We start from the raw sequence: 15,905 nt of genomic DNA on the forward strand, positions 1-15,905 counted from the left end.
TACACCCTTTAAGATGAGCCCAGGAAATTTCAGATATCTGATTACTTCCAAAAAATTATTTTCTGCCAACTCATATCATCGTAATTAAACTAGTTGCCACAAGTGGCAAATATTGTAGGCAATAAAATTCAGGCTGATCACCATAGTTAAGACATGGACATAAATAGCAAGAATAGGGTGGGAGGACCAGGTGGGGTGGCTCACACCTGTGATCCTAGCACTTTGGAAGGCTGAGGAGGGAGGATTGTTTGAGCCCAGGAGTTTGAGATCAGCCTGGGTAACACAGCAAGACCCCATCTCTACAAAAAAAGTTTTAAAATTAGCTGGTTGTGGTGGTGCGTGCCTGTGGTTCCAGCTACTTGGGAGGCTAGGGTGGGAGGATCACTTGAGCCCAGAATGTTGAGGCTGCAGTGAGCCATGGTCGTGCCTCTACACGCCAGCCTGGGTGACAGAGCAAGACCCTGTCTAAAATGAAAAGAATAGGGCGGGAGTACTAATAGCTGTCACTTGACTTGGCCCCATTTTACGGATGAAATAGGCTCAGAGAGCCTTGTAGCAAGTAAGTAGTGTCACTGGTATTCAAACTGATGTTTGTCAGACATTGCCTCTTAGAGAGGAATATTTTGAATTCAGAATCTAAAAGATTTGTATTCTGTGGCTGGGTGCAGTGGCTCATGCCTGTAATCCCAGCCCTTTGGGAGGCCAAGGTGGGCAGATCACTTGAGGCCAGGAGTTCAAGACCAGCCTGACCAACATGGTGAAACTCTGTCTCTATAAAAAACACAAAAACTAACCGGGCATGGTGGCGCATGCCTGAAATCCCAGCTACTCAGGAAGCTGAGGCCGGAGAATCGCTTGATCCAGGGAAGTGGAGGTTGCAGCAAGCCAAGATCATGCCACTGCATTCCAGCCTGGGTGTCAGAGTGAGACCCTGTCTCAAAAAAAAATAATAAAATAAATAAAATAATAAGAAAAGGTGTGCATTCTGGAAAGCATAGAGTAAAACCAAAGAACTTTCTGCAGAAGAAAATTTCTATTTGTCAAGCATGGTTTTCCATGATTATTATTCTAGCAAATATTACAGGGCAGTGAGACTAGGAAGACAGTTGGCAGAAAGGCCTCTGTTTTGGTGGAGAGAGATGGAGCAAATACAATATTGTGAACCTGATTTTAGTATCAGCCAAACAAAATCAAGAAGAACATGTGGTGGTGGTAGAAGCAAGAAATGAAAATCTCTCGTTTCATCCACAGTTTGTTTTTGTTTTTGTTTTTGAGACAGAGTCTCTTCCTGTCACACAGGCTGGAGTGCGGTGGTGTGACCTTGGTTCACTGCAACCTCCACCTCCTGGTTTCAAGTGATTCTCTTGCCTCAGCCTTCCAAGTAGCTGGGATTATAGGCGGGCGCCTATAATGGGGTTTCACCATGTTGGTCAGGCTGGTCTTGAACTCCTGACCTCAAGTGATCCACCCGCCTTGGCCTCCCAAAGTGCTGGGATTACAGGCTTGAGCCACTGCACCTTGCTCACAGTTATTAAAAGCACTGATTTATTTTCTTTCATAGCAGACAAGTTCATCTTCAAGAAAACTAAGAGATCTCTTCCCCTGACAAAAAACAACTCCATGTTTGATGGGACTCAGACCTGGGCTCTTCTGTCACCTCTAGGTAGGGAGGTCTTTTGGAGAGCAAGGTGAGTTCCTATGAAGAGTTTCATGTGAGGGATAGAAAAGGATGGATGTGTCAGTTACTCTCAGGTAGCCCGGAAGAGCCTGGCAATGTTAGATTTTTATGTTCATTTTAATTGTTTTGATGTCTTAACCTAGTAATAAATTGTCAGTTAATCACTTTTATGCAATAATAAAAGGTGCATAAAATGTTACTGCTGCTTCCTGCTCAGGCCCCCCTCCCCAGCATGGAGTGTTATTGAGATACATTTCATTCGGATAAGTTGGCAGTTTTATCAGAGCATAGAGGACACCCTGACAATTATCCTACATAACCTGGTCACCAGGTTATTTGATTGTAGGAAAAGTCCATATTCTGCTCCAGGACTTAGAGACTAAGGTCAGTAAATGGGGAGATAAGTGATTAACAAATGTGATATTCTTGCCTGGCGGTAAAAATAAAAAAATTTTAAAAAACCCAAATGTGATAAAATGGGCATTCTGTGTTAAATCAAAGCTGCATGGGTTTTAAAATCAGGTTTATGTAAGAATATTTTGGAATTCTTTCCAATTATAGTGAGATCAGAGTGTTCATGGAACGTCACCATCCACAGACATTGGAAAAATAGTCATTCCCAATTTCTGCTATGTGATCCCGGTATGGCCTTGCTGATTTGTTTGCTTTCTAATTCCTTGGTTTAAGTGGAAAGGAGGATCCTCTTTACAGTGTTACTGTGCAGAGTAGTAATTGTCAACCTCGATCTTGCAAAAAGCAAGAATCTTTCTGAGGATGTTGCAAACTCTCGAGAGGTTTGAATCTAGCCTGGTATGCCCCTCCCACCGAGTGCATGACATCAGGAGAACCAGTTGTGAGATTAAACAATGATAGGGTGATGCAACTTCAAAGAAGTTGGAAATTTTTGATATAATACGGTTATAAAGCTACAGGTTATAAGAATAAGTGACTTGAATTTATGGTGAGTCATATGACAATCTCAGCACTTCACTTGGTGGCTGTTTCCAAAGGAGGGAGAAGGAAAAGACAGAGAAGAGATGAGGGGCGGAGGGAGAGCTGCCTCAGTTGTGACAGTTCTACCAGACCATAAATTAAGCTACTTGTTAGTATCAGCTGTTGCTTATTATTTAACTCAGTAGTGCTGCACTGTAATTCTACAACTCTTAACTTGGCAAACATGTTGTAATGGAGCCAGCTGTATGAAAGAGTCTATATAAAATTAACTTTACTATTCTTGTTATTATAGTTTAGGAGTCACCCTACCAAGTGGGTATGATGATGAAGGTGAGCTGCTAAGAAAGAGGTTGAGAGACAGCTGATGTTTGTTTCAAGCAAATCTTTAACGCGAGGCACCAGGAGCAGAGGGCCAGTGGGTAAAAAGGTTAAGTAGGATGGAATCTACAATAAAGCCAAATGTGTGGGTTCTATTGCTGATCTTGTCATTATTTTGGATTTTTGGAGTGGAGATGAAATGAAAATGTTTGTTTTGTATCTGCCTGCCCAGGATGTAAGTAAGAGGGAAGAACAAGACTCTAGGAGAGAAATAGAGGCTCCCCTAAAAAAACACCTTAAGTAAATGTCAGGTGATGTCACCCATAAAGTCTTCCAGCCATCATAATTTCACCTGAAAGCTATTTATTTTGGAAACAGACAGAAAGCCCTGTCTGTTTCACATTAAAGTTTCACATTAATACTCCCTCAGTTTGCCGATGTTAGAATACTTCCAGGACTATAGGTGAAATAAGTCTACTAGAAGATTAGCCAAACATCTGTTTGTCTACATAGTGACCCTTACAGCATCAAAATTTTCTTTGACTCTTCCATGTAAAGAATTATGAAAAATATAGTAATACTTCTAAAAAAATTTCACAAGAAGGTTTTTTTTTTTTTTTTTTTGAGATGGAGTTTCACTCTTATTGCCCAGGCTGGAGTGCAGTGGCATGATCTCAGCTCACTGTAACCTCCGCCTCCTGGGTTCAAGCGATTCTCCTGTCTCAGCCTCCCTAGTAGCTGGGATTACAGGCACATTCCACCATGCCTGGCTAATTTTTGTATTTTTAGTAGAGATGGGATTTCATCATATTGGTCAGGCTGGTCTCGAACTCCTAACCTCAGGTGATCTGCCTGCCTCGGCCTCCCAGAGTGCTGGAATTACATGCGTGAGCTACCTCTCTCGGCCAACACAAGAAGCTTTTTAAACAAATAAAAATAACATGCAGAAACACAAGAAAGCAGCATCATATAAGCAAGGTTCAAACATTCAATAAATATCTAGTGAGTGGCCAGGTGTGGTGGCTCATGCCTGTAATCCCAGCACTTTGGGGGGCTGAGGCGAGCAGATCACTTGAGGTCAGGAGTTTGAGACCAGCCTGGCCAACATGGTGAAACCCTGTCTCTACTAAAAATAGAAAAAACTAGCTGGGCATGGTGGTGCACGCTGTGGTCCCAGCTACTCAGGAGGCTGAGGCAGGAGAATCGCTTGATCCTGGGAGGCGGAGGTTGCAATGAGCCGAGATGGCACCACTGCACTCCAGCCTGGGCAACAGAGGGAGACTCTGTCTTACTGGGTCCTCACCTGGAAGAAGGCAAAAGGGCAAAAAGGGCCTGAGCTAGTTCCCTAGCCCTTTTATAAGGGACTAATCTATTCAGGAGGGCTCTGCCCTCGTAACTGAATCACTTCCCCAAAGGCCCCACCTCTTAATACCAGCACAATAGGGATTAAGTTTTAACAGGAATTTTGGAGGAGACACATTGTAATAGTCCATTTTTGCGCTGCTGATAAAGACATACACGAGACTGGGAAGAAAAAGAGGTTTAATTGGACTTACGTTTCCACATGGCGGGGGAGGCCTCAGAATCATGGCAGGAGGTGAAAGGCACTTCTTACATGGCAGTGGCAAGAGAAAAATGAGGAAGGAGCAAAAGCAGAAACCCATCAGATCTCATGAGACTTATTCACTATTACTAGAATAGCATGGGAAAGACAAGCCCCCATGATTCAATTACCTCCCCCGGGTCTCTCCCACAACACGTGGGAATTCTGGGAGATACAATTCAAGTTGAGATTTGGGTGGGGACACAGCCAAACTGTATCACACCTTAAAACCATAGTAGAAGGTTAGACAAAAATAATAAATGGATAGGGATAGAATAATGTAGTATTTTAGAGGCATGGTTCAGCAGCCTATGGCAAGGGGTCCAACAGCAGCTTTGGAAACAATTTCTAGTGGTTCAATATTCAAGCTGTGGAGAGCCAAGTAGGGATGCTACCCTGATTTTATCCCAACCTCTCCCAGCCTTCTGCAACCTCATCCCCAACTTTACTCCCACTTGAAGGGTCATCCGTCTGGGGTCCTCCAAGGGTCTTTCAGGCAGGCTGGTCATGTTTCTTGCCTTTTCTTGCAGCTACCCCCAATCCCAACTTGGTTCACTTGGATGTCAATGAAGGAAATCCTTGGCAGCTACTTCTGAATGTATTGATCCCAATTTTGGAAAGTGTTTCGCAGAGAAAGGGACAGTCAATGTCACAAGTTTCCCATTTAGAGGTTCCCATTTACCATCTGGAAAATTAGAAGTCTTCTAGCTTGCTGGTCTGGTTGCCTGTACCACATGGCATAGATAATAATAGGAGGGTCAGGCAGTGCAGGATGGCTCAACCTCAGCTGCCATCCACTGAGCCTCCACAATTGCCTAGGCATTGTAGAAAGAGGTGGCACAGTCCTAGCCCTTGATAGATTTGGAATCTAAAGTTACATTTTTTTACATTTAAAAGAAGAACTTAAAAATATGCAGGTTAAATCCACTTCCTAAATATTTATTGATTGCCATTAACTTGGACCATTTAACACTATCTTTTTGAAGCCCCATCTCCCTTTGCTCTCACTAATGGAGTGTTCTCAATAATAGGCTTTTTCTCTTTCTTAAATGATCTTCTACAGCTCTTTCCTTTAAACTAAACTGAAGTAATATTATCATAACTGAAATATTTTCCTATTCAGCTAGAAATGAGCATTTAACTTAAAACAAATTGCATGCCAGGCTTTAAAGGGCCATTAATTAGTAATGGTACCAGAGGAGCAAGGTGACTAGATGGCTGAAATTGGACAAAGTGGACCTAATTTTTGCTTCTTATTCCATCTGACAACATTTGTCCTTGAAAAGCACATTTAATTACTGAATGAGGTAATGTGGTAAAATTTCAGTATGGTGCCTGGCACATGGAAAGCATCAGTAACTATTCCGGGCCTCTTGACCCTTTGCCTTCTACCTTCTTTGCTCTCAGCAGTCATTCATACCTTCCATCTCATAATGAAAATAATGGCTTGAGCTCACTCAACTTTCCTCAACTTAAAGCTTATCTTTTTGGTATTCCTTTCCCAGGCTGACTACTACACTGATAATTTTGATGCCACCCACCCCAGGCTGCTCCAGGGCCATGTTCTTCCAATAACTTCTTCTCTACTGTGTATCTTCGTTCTCTCTTCTTTATCTCCTTACCCACAGTCAACTCATATGCTCTAAATTAAAATCCAGCAACACTTTCTCTCCACCTTTTTAATTGTAAGTTACTGTCTGTTTTCTCCTACCTATTGCACCAAACTTCTTGAAAGAGTAGTCTACACTCTCTCCCTCCAGGTCCTCATCTAAAATCTACCCCTTGCCTATTGCAACTTGGCTTCTGCAAGTACTAAAACTGTGTTCCCAGAGATCTGTAGTGACCTCCTATTTACCAAAGCTAGAGGCCTCTTCCCATTCTTCTTTCACCTCTCCGTGGCATGTGATGTGCTTGTCCACTCCTTTGATGAAATTCTCTTTGCTGCTTTTATCTGCTGTTCTTCAGCATCTGTGCTCTTTATCACCTCTCTGTCAGTACCTTAAATGTTTGTGTTCTCAAATGTCCACCCTTAGCTGCTTCTGTTTTGCTCTGGATTCGTGCTTCTCAATCTGGATGCCTCTAAGAATTATCTAAGGAGCTCTTTGAAAACCCAGATGAAATCCCATTAAATTTGGGTAAATATCTACTGATTTTTCTTTATTTTTGAGACAGAGTCTCGCTCTATCACCCAGGCTGGAGTGCAGTGGCGTGATCTCGGCTCACTGAAACCTTCGCCTCCCGAGTTCAAGTGATTCTCATGCCTCAGCCTCCGAGTAGCTGGGACTATAGGCACACACCACCAGGCCTCGCTAATTTTTTAAAATGTTTTTAGTAGAGTTGGGATTTCACCACCTTGGCCAGGCTGGTCTTGAACTCCTGACCTTGGGTGATCTGCCCGCCTGGACCTCCCAAAGTGCTGGGATTACAGGAGTGAGTTACTGCGCTCGGCCAGTTACATCTGATTTCTAGCTTCACCCAGAAATTCTGTTTAATTGATCTGGGGTTGGGCCCTGACATCTCTTTTTTATAACACTTCTCAGTGCAGCTAGGAATGAGAACTACAGCTCTAGAATAGCTGCTTTTGTCCTTAGTTCTTGCCTCATTCCTGATACATAGACTCTATTGTCTAGCTCTTTGCTGAGCGTCTCAGTCTAAATGCTCTGTAGTATCTCACTTTCTATGTGGTCCAGATCAAATTCATTATGCCCCAAATCTTTTTTTTTTTTTTTTGCCCCAATTCTAAGAACTTCTTCTGTGTTATAGGGTCACCATTTTCTCATGCTGCCAAGCTGGAGACCTGGAAGTCATCTTTAAAAATCCCTTCTGCTTTGCCCTTTCTCTTACTTAGTTGCCATATCCTATAGATTTTATTGCAGACCCTTTTGAAATCCATTCTCCCTACCACCAACCAATGCCCCATTTTAGAATCTTATTGCAATCACTTCTTACCTGGCCTCCCTGCCTTCAGGCTCTTTCCTATTCATTCCATCTTACACATGCTAGTAGAGAGATCTTTCTGGAACACAGTTCTGTTGATACGTACTCAATAACCACCATTGGATTTTTTTTTTCTTTTTCTTTTTCTTTTTTTTGTGAGACAAAGTCTTGCTCTGTCGCCCAGGCTGGAGTGCAGTGGCATGATCTTGGCTCACCGCAATCGCCGCCTCCCAGGTTCAAGTGATTCTCCTGCCTCAGCCTCTCACGTGGCTGGAACTACAGGCATGTGCCATCACACCCAGCTAATTTTTATATTTTTAGTAGAGATGGGATTTCACCATGTTGGCCAGGCTGGTGAACTCCTGACCTTGTGATCCGCCTGCCTTGGCCTCCCAAAGTGCTGGGATTACAGGCGTGAGCCACTGTGCCTGGCCCCATTGGATTTCTTTTACCCAAGAATAAAATACAGACTCCATAGTAAGGCCCTCATTATCTGGCCCCAGTTCTCTAAAACCATTCCTAGATTCCCATCTCCATGATGTTACCTAAATTGCAGTTGTGTTTCCCCAATCATGAGTTCCTTCTTGTCTTTGCGTATACTGTTCTCTTTGATTAGGACTGGTTTCAACTCAGATGGTTCAAATGAAGGGATAATTTACAGAGATACAGTCAGGGTAAAGGGAAATCACAAGAGTGGTTGAGGTAACCAAAGACTAGCAAAGTGGGAACCTCTTGTCTTCCCTAGGCCCAAAGGTCCCATGGGATGAAACACTGCCATCATAGCTCAGTGCAAGTTGGAGCCATGGGAAAGGGGCCATCAGTAGGAAATGCAGGCAGAGAGGGTGGCAGCCACTGCAAGAATCACAGTGTGGGAGCAGAATGGGCACAGTGAAGAAATATCCCAACTTCTCTGTCCTCCTGCCCTCTGATCTCCAGCCAGTGTCTTTCACTGGCCAAACTCAACCAGAAGCCAATGAACCACCAAGGATAGTCAGTTAAGGCAGGATACTAGTTAGGAAGCAGGGCAGTGAGAGGTGGGGAATAGATGGTGGTGCAATTAATGGTGGAGAAATTAAATGGAGAATAACTACAAAATTCTCTTCTTAAAATTAAATGAAATTTATTAATTTTGACATAGGGTCTTGCTCTGTCACCCAGGGTGGAGTGCAGTAGTGCGATCATAGCTCACAACAGCCTCCATCTCCTGGGCTCAAGTGATCCTCCTGCTTCAGCCTCCCAAGCAGTGGGACTACAGGCATGCACCACCATGCCTGACTAAAATTCTTTTGTATATAGTAAAATTCCTTTTCTCTTCTAGGACACAGTTCAAATGTCACCTTTTATGTAAAGTCTTCCACCATTTTTGTCACCCCAAGATCCAGTTATTTCAATTACTTTAGCTGTTGTAATGCCTTCATTATTGAAGCTATCAGTCAGATTTATGATACAATTATTTATGAGATCTGCATCCATCTCTTGTATAATATTTTGTGATTTTGAATGAAAGGGATAGTGCTTCATTTGGTTCAGTGTCTTGCAGGTAACAGGCACTCAACTGTTGGGTGCATTTAAATGCATTTTCATGTTATCACCTTCTCAGCCTCTGTCGGGAAGATTTGTATATACTTGTAAACCATTGTCCTCACATTTTAAAATATTTCTAATTTTCATATGAGTTTGTTTCTTGGTTCTACTTCCGCTTCTTGCTGGACTTTTCCCTTCTCTTTACCTACATTTCCTAGGTTAGATGCTTTTTTTTTTTTTTTTTTTTGAGACAGAGTTTCGCTCTTGTTGCCCAGGCTGGAGTGCAATGGCATGATCTCAGCTCACCGCAACCTCCACTGCCCGGGTTCGAGCAATTCTCCTGCCTCAGCCTCCCGAGTAGCTGGGATTACAGGCATGTGCCACCATGCCTGGCTAATTTTTTTTTAATGTATTTTTAGTAGAGACGGGATTTCTTTATGTTGGTCAAGCTGGTCTCGAACTTCTGATCTCAGGTGATCCACCTGCCTCGGTCTCCCAAAGTGCTGGGATTACAGGCGTGAGCCACCGCGTCCGGCCTTAGGTTAGATTCTTAACTGTAGCTCATTAACAGTTTGTTGGGAATAAGCCCTCACTGATCCTGGCAAGGGTCTAAAAATCACTAGCTTTTCCATATCCAAAGTGTTGCATATAAAAAAACTTTTCTTTAATTTTTGTATGCACTATGCTTAAAAATGAAGTCACAGAAACCAATTTTTATTCTCCCTTAAACTCAGAACTCTTCTGAATAGAAGTTATGCTTGGCTTAACATGTTTTGCATATAGAAAAGGCTGTGAGATGCTCCTATTCTTTATAAATACCAACACCAAATGCAGACAACATATTTTTACTATGCAAACACTATTGTACATTAATGGTTTTGACTCACATTTGATTGTGGCTTTTAGATTTTTTATATGAAAATGGCTGTTTTCAGGCCCAATGAAAATATTATTTTTACATTTGTCGTACTGAAAATGATAAAATAATGGCAGAAGTTATAATTGTCTTAGCAATTCTGAGTTTTCACGTCAACTATTGTATTTTTCTTTGTCTTTTTTGTAGAGACAGTGTCTTGCCATGTTGCCCAGGCTGGTCTCAAACTCCTGGGCTCAAGCAATCCACTCACCTCAGTCTCCCAAAGTGCTAGGATTACAGGCATGAGCCACGGCACCCAGCCTATTATATTTCCCATTTTAAGAAGTTCAGTCCAGCCATGGTGGCTCATGCCTGTAATCCCAGCACTTTGGTAGGTCGAGGCGGGTAGATCACCTGAGGTCAGGAGTTCGAGACCAGCCTGGCCAACATGGTGAAACCCCGTCTCTACTAAAAATACAAAAATTAGCTGGGCGTGGTGGCATGTGCCTGTAATCCCAGCTACTTGGGAGGCTGAGATGGGAGAATCGCTTGAGCCCAGGAGGCGGAGGTTGCAGTGAGCAGAGATTGCGCCCTTGCACTCCAGCCTGGGTGACAGAGTAAGACTCCATCTAAAAAAAAAAAAAAGAAGTTCAGTGGTGCGTGCCTGTAGTCCCAGCTACTCAGGAGGCTATGGCAGGAGAATTTCTTGAACCCAGGAAGTGGAACTTGCAGTGAGTCGAGATGGTGCCATTGCACTCCAGCCCAGGTGGATGACTTGAGCATAGGCATTTGAGACCAGCCTGGGAAACATGGTGAAACTCTGTTTCTGCAAAAAAATTAGCTGGGCATGGTTGGTGGTGTGCGCCTATAGTTTTAGCTACTCGGGAGGCTGAGGTGGGAGGATCTCTGAGCCCAGGGAGGCAGAGGCTGCAGTTAGCTGCGATTGCGCCACTACCCTCCAGCCTGGGCCACAGAGTGAGACCTCGTCTCAAAAAAAAAAAAAAAAAAAAAAAAGGGAAGTTCAACTTGGGTCTTTGTTTTTTAATATCTTTTCTTAGCATGCTCATGCCTTCCTCTACTTTCTGGAACATATGGAACATAGTTATGATTGCTGTTTCAATGTCTTTGTCTACCAATTTTATTTATTACCTGTATCATATCTGGATATGTTTCTATTGATTAATTTATTTTTTTCCTCATTATGGATTATATTTTTCTGATTCTTTATATGCCTGGTAATTTTTTCTTGTATTCCAGTATTGTGAATTTCACATTGTTGGATGCTGAATTTTTGTTTATTTGAGTTTGTCTTCCTTTAATTTTTTTTTTTTTTTTTGAGACAGAGTCTCACTCTGTTGCCCAGGCTGGAGTGCAGTGGTGCGATCTCAGCTTACTGCAACCTCTGCCTCCTGGGTTCAAGCGATTCTCCCACCTCAGCCTCCCCAGTAGCTGGGATTACAGGCGCCTACCACCATGCCCAGCTAATTTTTGTATTTTTAGTAGAGACAGGGTTTCACCATGTTGGTCAGGCTGGTCTTGAACTTCTGACCTAAGGTGATCCGCCTGCCTTGGCCTCCCAAAGTGCTGGGATCACAGACGTGAGCCACCATGCCCGGCTAAATATTTTTGAGTTAAATATTTAAATATCCTTTAGGTATTTTGACACTTAAATTTAAGTGACTTGGAAACAGTTTGAGCCTTCTGAGGCTTGCATGTAAACTTTGATAGGCAAGTGCAGAGCAACTTTTAGTCTAAGGCTAATTTGGCCTCACCTTTCTGAATCCTCAACCTGATGCTCCACATATCGCCAAGTTTTTCCATTCGGGGAATGTGAGCTATTTCCATTCTTGTGTGATTGCCAGTAACCGCTCCATTCAGGTGTCTCTTTCCCTGGTCAAAGGTAGTTTCCTCACACATGTGTGCTGACAGATACTCAGCTGAAGACTCAAGAGGAAGCCCCTGCACAACTCTAGAACTAGCTCTTTTTGTGCAGCTCTCTCCTATCTGGTAATCTGCCCTACGAATTCAAAATGGTAACAGGCACAGTTATCAACAGTTGTTGAGTGCCTGTAAATTCAGGACTCCACCTCTCTGAATTCTCAACTTCATCTGTTCAATTCAGAATATCTGCCAGGCTTTGTTGGGGTTTCTCTTGCCTGTGCTGTAGCCCGGAATCTTTCCAGGCAGTGAGCTGGGGCAATTATAGGTTCACCTGATTTGTTTTTCTTCTTTCAAAGATCATCGTCTCATGTTGCATGTTGTCCAACATCTGAAAACTGTTTCGTATATTTTATCTCATTTTCAGTTGCTTAAGGTACACAGTAAATCAGGCCCATGTTATTCCATCATGACCACAAGTAGAAGTCGCAGTTTTGGTTTTTAAATAGGGGATGAGGAGGTATGTTTAACCAATTTTGTGTCAGAAAAAGAAGCCGGAGTATGATCATGGCCCAGTTATTTATCTTCTTCTTAGCCTTACTATCTTTATTTAAGATGAAGAGGTTGGTCTATATGATTATAAAGTTCTTCTCTGCCTCTTAAATTCTGTGATTTTATAAGTAAGCACAGGAGTATCTTTATAGAGAAATCGTTGTATCTTCCCAAAGTGATAAAGTTTCAGCAGTATGGAACTCCCATTTTGCCATAGTCGAGCAAATTTAGGAGGGAAGATTTGTATTTTAATAGATAAAGAAGGAGTCTTTAGTTAAAAACTTGAAATGGACAATACCAATCCTACAGTACACACATGAAAAATGACCAAATAATCTGAAGATGAGGAAATATATAGGAATATTCTTTGTTGCATTATTGGGCCTAAGCAAACTGTATTAGATATGTAGTAAGTGTTCAGTGCATATCTGTTGACTATCTTAGTGGCACATGGATCCATTTACCTAATAAGGAAAACTAATTGAAAAAGCTTCCACTATAGCAAAAGTAAAAATTTATCAATATCGGCCGGGCATGGTGGCTCACGCCTGTAATCCTAGCGCTTTGGCAGGCCAAGGCGGGCAGATTGCCTGAGCTCAGGAGTTCAAGACTAGCCTGGGCAACATAGTGAAACCCCGTCTCTGCTAAAATACAAAAAATTATCTGGGCATGATGGCGTGCACCTGTAATCCCAGCTACTCAGGAGGCTGAGGCAGGAGAATTGCTTGAATCCAGGAGGCGGAGGTTGCAGGTAGCTGAGATCGTGCTACTGCACTCCAGCCTGGGTGACAGAGTGAGATTCCATCTCCAAAAAAAAAAAAAAAAAATAATCCATCAATATCAGATTTGCTAGTGGTACATCCACATAATGGAATATTGTGCAGCAAACACAGTGCAGCTGAGTGGTATGCATTAATATGGAATAGTTTCAAAGAAAAATTGTGAAATTTTTTAAAATATAAAAACAAGATCACTACATTTTATATATATAAATGAATATATTAAAAATATAAATGTATATATGCATATATAAATGAATACATACATATTTATATATTTGAGACAGGGGCTTACTCTGTCACCCAGGCTGGAGTGCAGTGGCATGATCCTAGCTCACTGTAGCCCTGGACTTAAGTGATCCTCCTGCCTTGGTCTCCCAAAGTGCTGGGATTACAGGTGCAAACCACTGTACCTGACATACTATATATATACATATATATGTAAAATATTATTTTTTATTTTTATTTTTTATTTTCTTTTTGAGACAAGGTCTCATTCTGTCACCTAGGCTGAAGTGCAGTGGTGTGTGCGATCGTGGCTTCCTGCAGCCTAAACCTTCCTGGGCTCAAGCGATCCTCCCACCTCAGCCTCCCAAGTAGCTGGGACCACAAGAGTGTGCCACCACACCCTGATATTTTTTTTTTTTTGAGTCAGAGTCTCACTCAGTTGCCCAGGCTGGAGTGCCTCAGCCTCCCAAGTAGCTGGGATTACAGGCACTTGCCAACAAGCCCGGCTAATTTTTCGTATTTTTAGTAGAGATGGGGTTTCACCATATTGGCCAGGCTGGTCTTGAACTCCTGACCTCAATTGATCCACCTACCTCCGCCTCCCAAAGTGCTAGGATGACAGGCTTGAGCCACTGTGCCCAGCCCTGGCTAATTTTTGTATTTTTAGTAGAGGTGGGGTTTTTGCCTTATTGCCTAGGCTTGTCTCGAAATCCTGAGCTCATGTGATCTGCCCGCCTCAGCCTTCCAAAGTGCCGGGATTACAGGTGTGAGCTACCATGCCCAGCCATGGCATACTGTATACAGTTTTGTTCTCTTTAATTTATATAATAATTTTATAATAAAAAAGATTTAAAAAGGAAAAAGCAACATGCATAATAGTATATACATACTATATATAAAAATATGTTTAAAGGCAATATATAAGTACATTTGGGAGGCTGAGGTGGGCGGATCATGAGGTCAGGAGATCAAGACCATCCTGGCCAACATGGTGAAACCCCGTCTCTACTAAAAATACAAAAATTAGCTGGGCCTGTTGGTACACGCTTGTAATCCCAGCTACTTGGGAGGCTGAGGTGTGAGGATCGCTTGAGCCCAGGGAGGTTTAGGCTGCAGGAAGCCACGATCACACACACCACTGCACTTCAGCCTGGGTGACAGAATGAGACCCTGTCTCAAAAAGAAAATAAAAAATAAAAATAAAAAATAATATTTATATATATATGTATATATACAGTATGTCAGGTACAGTGGCTTGCACTTGTAATGGCTTGAACCCGGGTGGTGGAGGTTGCAGTGAGCTGAGATTGTGCCACTGCACTCCAGCCTGGCGACAAAGCGAGACTTCGTCTCAAAAAAAAAAAAAAAAAATACATGCTTGTAAGTAAGATAATACATCTAGAAGGATAAACAAATTGGTGACACTGGTGCTTCAGGGGAGGGGGACTAGGGGATAGTGTAGAAGAGAGGTTCACTTTTCCTTTTATGCCTTTTTACATAACTTTTGAATTTTTTATCATGTGCATGTTGTCTAGTTTTCAAAAAATGCAGCTACTAGATATACATAAATTGACTTTTTTCAATGAAGTAATTCAGGTTTTCTAAAAGGGTTATTATTATATTCCTACATATCAGTTTGAGGAAATTTCCACATCTCTAGACTAGATGATGTATTTAAAGGAGGCAAACCACACCCACTTTTACTACTATCACCCCAGGAAAGTACAGGGCACCACCAAGTCTACGATTAATTTCCTATTCTTTTGTTTTTTTTTTTTTTTGAGATGGAGTCTCGCTATGTCGCCCTGGCTGGAGTGCAGTGGCGCCATCTCGGCTCACTGCAACCTCCGCCTTCTGGGTTCAAATGATTCTCCTGCCTCAGCCTCCTGAGTAGCTGGGACTACAGGCACATGCCACAACACCTGGCTAATTTTTTGTATTTTTAGTAGAGACAGTGTTTCACTGTGTTAGCCAGGATGGTCTTGATCTCCTGACCTCTTGATCGGCCTGCCTTGGCCTCCCAAAGTGCTGGGGTTACAGGCATGAGCCACTGCGCCCGGCCTAATTTCCTATTCTTTGTGGAAATAATTGTCATGCTAGTGATACCTACTGGCATCTGGAACATGAGGGAAAGAACAAGACCATTTGTATCCTATGGTCCTATGTACATTTTTGTACTATTTAATTAATCTTTATAATCTAACCCCCCATATTTCTGGCTTCCAGAGGGGCTACCAAGAAATCACAGGGTATAATGAGAGCTGGACAGTGAGGCTGTGTGATTTACAAGATGTTAACTTTTGGCCAGTTTGCTACTTTCATATTCTACAGATGATGTAGCTGTTTGAAAGAGAATAAAATTACACCCACCCAGTGGAGATGCTAACTTTTTTGTTTTTTTTGAGACGGAATTTCACTCTTGTTGCCCAGGCTGCAGTGCAATGGTGTGATCTTGGGTCACTGAAACCTCTTCCCCCAGGTTCAAGCGATTCTCCTGCCTCAGCCTCAAGAGTAGCAGGGACTACAGGCAAATGCCACCACACCCAACTATTTTTTGTGTTTTTAGGAGAGACGGGGCTTCACCATATTGGCCAAGCT

The 15,905-nt window shown here is 42.5% G+C and overlaps 1 protein-coding gene across 3 annotated transcripts in view; it reads left to right on the top strand.

Annotated features, from left to right (window-relative positions):
- FUT8 (fucosyltransferase 8) overlaps positions 1-15,905 on the top strand; it is a 401,412-nt gene that overhangs the window by 38,733 nt on the left and 346,774 nt on the right. For 2 of the 3 annotated variants that reach the window (XM_063698317.1, XM_055362109.2), the window contains one exon: positions 1,562-1,688. The gene's annotated coding sequence lies outside the window, so the exon portion shown is untranslated. The remainder of the gene's footprint in view (positions 1-1,561; positions 1,689-15,905) is intronic. The other variant, XM_063698318.1, reaches the window with a different exon arrangement.

Source organism: Gorilla gorilla, chromosome 15 (genome assembly GCF_029281585.2).
Source record: "Gorilla gorilla gorilla isolate KB3781 chromosome 15, NHGRI_mGorGor1-v2.1_pri, whole genome shotgun sequence".
Classification (NCBI taxonomy): domain Eukaryota; kingdom Metazoa; phylum Chordata; class Mammalia; order Primates; family Hominidae; genus Gorilla; species Gorilla gorilla.